The sequence below is a fragment of the Humulus lupulus genome, chromosome 3 (genome assembly GCF_963169125.1).
Source record: "Humulus lupulus chromosome 3, drHumLupu1.1, whole genome shotgun sequence".
NCBI classification, from domain to species: domain Eukaryota; kingdom Viridiplantae; phylum Streptophyta; class Magnoliopsida; order Rosales; family Cannabaceae; genus Humulus; species Humulus lupulus.
Window position 1 is genome coordinate 237,465,125 of NC_084795.1, and position 3,818 is coordinate 237,468,942.

The 3,818-nt window shown below is 34.8% G+C and overlaps 1 non-coding gene across 1 annotated transcript; it reads left to right on the forward strand.

Moving 5' to 3' along the window:
- The first annotated feature begins 2,100 nt into the window (after nt 1–2,100).
- LOC133828085 (small nucleolar RNA R71) lies at nt 2,101–2,207 on the forward strand. The gene has a single exon (XR_009890728.1). It is a non-coding gene; the product is annotated as a small nucleolar RNA R71 (small nucleolar RNA).
- The last annotated feature ends 1,611 nt before the right edge of the window (nt 2,208–3,818 follow it).

Genomic DNA, 3,818 nt, shown 5'->3' on the forward strand with positions numbered 1-3,818 from the left:
GTTTCACTCCTTGAACTCTATAAATAGGACCTAATACTTAGCCATTTCTTTCATCATTCAAGCATTGTTCAGAGCCTCCAAGCTGCTAAGATAACTATAGAGAGAAACACTTGAGTTTTGGGATAAAAGCTTTTCCAATCTAAGCTTTTCTAAACACTTAGGAAGTAAGATATAGAGTTATTTCGGTATCGAGGTATAGATCAAGTCATAAGATCATTCAAGGTATTCCTATCCTTAAGTTCAGTTCTTCATAGTTCTTTTATTCCATTTTCTTTTAGATCCTAACTCTTGTTTATGATTCTTGGTAAGGTGTATAAGTTCCTTGAACATTAAGGTTTTCAGTAAGTTTCTACTTGTATGGTTTAGTTATCTTTTTCATCTCTTTTCTTTAGAAGCTCACGATTCTTACTGCTGATTTTAGGAGTTTTCCAAATCCTGTTCTTGTCTCCATATGCCAGTTTTTGGTAAGGAAATTAGGTTAGAATTATATGTGCTTATATGATATATTATGATATGTTTTATGCTATGATATGATATGTAATATGATATATGTTTTATAGTCGCTTGGGCATATGACTTGCTTAGATAGCAAGCCCTAAGAATTTTTATCATTTTCGTGGTTTAGAGTTATGATTTACCCTACCTCGATTAGTAGATAGAGGACCTAGATGGGTTATCATTTACTATAGTTGTGATCTAACCTACCTCGATTAGTAGACTGAGGACCTAGATGGTTTTATCACATGCCACGTTAATGAGTTAATGGCCATTAATATTGTAGTCCTATATGATATACGTTTTTATAGTCATATGTTTTATAGTATATGTATATGATGTAGTCTTACGTTTATGATTCATGATATATGTTGTTAGTAGATGTTCGTTGCTGGGCATTAGGCTCATTCCTTTCTTTTTAGAATGGTGCAGGAAAATGAACAGGGAAGGCGGGAAAGGTTCATGGCAGCTTGGCATGTGTGTTGAGGATGAATGGACTGAATGGTCTAATGTAAGATCGAGGATGACGTTGTTTTTAAGTCTTTTAATTTATGTTTTTATGTATTTCCGCACTTAGTTTTTTAACAATTGAATTAAGTTTATGTTTTTATGTATTAAACAATGGGTACCCATATCGTATTTTATATTTCATACTTACTTTGTATTTTTCACAATATTTTAGGTTTTTAAATAAAGATATGTTATTTCTTATGTATGTATTCAAAATAGTAGTTATGCCATAATAATTTTTAATGGCCCGAGGTCTTAGAAATAGTCGGGTTATTACAGTGTTGGACTAGTGGCATGTTGATCCTCTATCTTCTTTCCCTTGTAATCCACTGTATGCTCTTTTAACTCATTGCCACTTCTCAAGGATATTGCATTACACTGTTCTTTTGGGTTTACCTCAGTAGTGCTTGGTAAGTTCCCTTGCGCATGGTTTTTCATCAAAAGAGTCAACTACCCTATTTGAGTCTTCAAACTACTGATAGATGCTATGGTTCTGGTTATGAACTAGTTCTGTACATCAGACTGTGCTTCAAGTTATTTCATATGTGTTGGCTGATGTAGTTGTGGCTGTGGGTGTGGAAATTGTTGCTGACTTTGAGGGAAAGACTATTGTGCAGCTTGATTATTTGTCCATGAGAAGTTAGGATGATTCCTCCACCCTTGGTTATATGACATGGAAAAGGGGTTGTTGGTTGGTCTTTGAAAATTTCCTATAGCTTGGACTTGTTCCATAGGTATATTATTCATATCTATGGTAGGACACTGATTTAATGGATGAGCACTCCCACCGCCCCACATAAACTCTGAACTTGCATGGTTTGGGTTGACAGGTTGCTTTGTTGTATATGCTTCGTTAAAGCTGCCACTTGCGCTGTAAACATGGAAATAGCATCCAATTCAATCATACCAGCCACCTTCTTTGGTTGTCCCCTTTCAGTTGGCCACTGGTAGTTATTAATTGCCATCTCCTCTGGTTAATCATAAGCTTCGTTGGCACTCTTACTCATAAACACACCTCCTTCTGCAGCATCTATTATGGTACGAGTGGTACCATTCAACCCATTATAAAAATTATGGACTAGCATCCACTTCTTTATACCATGATGTGGGCACTTCCTTAATAACTCTTTAAATCTTTCCCATGCATCATACAACGATTCCCCTTCTGTCTGGTAGAAAATATTGATTTCCCCTCTCAACTTTGCTGCTTTTGTTGGAGGGGAAAACTTTGCTAAGAACTTCTGGGCTAGCTCCTCCCATGTTGTAATAGAATTAGCTTGCAGTGAAATTCGCCAACTCCTCACCCAGTCTTGTAGAGAGAATGGAAATAATCTAAGTCTGCACATTGTCACTCAACCCATTCATCTTAAATGTTGCACATAGCTCCAAGAAATTGGCTATGTGCAAATTAGGATCTTCTGTGGGAAACCCCCCAAACTGAATAGTAGACTGCACCATTTGTAATATTACTGGCTTAGTCTCGAAATTATTTGCAGCAATAGTGGGGTGTCTAATGCATGAATGCACTCCTGTGACTGTAGGAAGTACATAGTCTCTAAGTGTCCTTTGTCCTTGTTCCACTGGGACTTCTGGAATATTTGGGATATTATTAACATTAGCAGCATTGATTGCTGCATTTCCTTGATTCCCAGCCATGGTAAATTCCATCCATTTCTTACTCTTTCGGTTTTGCCTGGACGTTCTTTCGATTTCAACATCTACCGGTATAAGCTTGTTTTGTCTACTTCGTCGCATATACCAATAATTCCTGAAACACAATACAACTTCGATCTGAATGAGTACTAAAAGAAAAAAAACCAAAGTAGAAAAAAAACAATTAATTTTGATATTGGATATTAAGTCCCCGGCAACGGCGCCAAAATCTTGATCGTGAAAATATGATGTGCAAGTGACACAATCGATTCAAGTAATAAAATAATAAGTAAAACATTGTTCCCACAAGGACTATCAACCATTTACCAATAATTGCTTTAAAATATCTATTTGGCTGTCGAAAATAGATTGATTTTTAAACTAGGACTTAAAATTGAAATAAAATTTGCAATAATAAAGATTGATTCAAGAATTTAAAAACCTAGGGTTTCATCAACTTTTCAACCTGTTAATCTTGCTAATCAACACATATAATTCTTCAATTTCAATCCTAATAGCGGGTTCACTAAAACAATCCTAATTCTTTTTCAAGATAAAAAGATCTCAACCTATATGCAAACTTTCTACATATCTGTGATAAGTTTTAACATATAGCAGGCATGAAGCATAGAAACCCTAAACGCTACATAAAACCTATAGGTAGTATCGTCCTATATGCAATTTACGTCTATATGATTATAGAATATTCAACTCTCCCCTCTCAAATCTCGAATCAAAATCATAAATCATGTAAATAGTGATCAATTATCTACGCGCATTAAGCACAAATCATATAGATAAAGGATAGAAGAAGAAGAAATTATATAAACTTCATAGAAAATTAACAAATATCCAAGTGACTACATTAAACCCTAGAACATATGTTTAGTTCATATCAGACATGACTAAAATCATAAAACAACTATTCAGAAACATAAAATTAAACTACTAAAAACTAAGAGCAAAGTGAAGAAAAATAGAACAATAATGGTGAATAGCTGCTAATCCCGAATCCAAGAACTCTTTGAAAGTTCATAATTAAAAACCCTAATCAATCTCCTAATCTATAATGTTTTAAACCTAAATAAGTTATTTTTTTCTCTTCAGGGAGGCGCATCGCGACCCTTGCATTTCCATGTCGCGGCCTGTGTCTTCAAAAT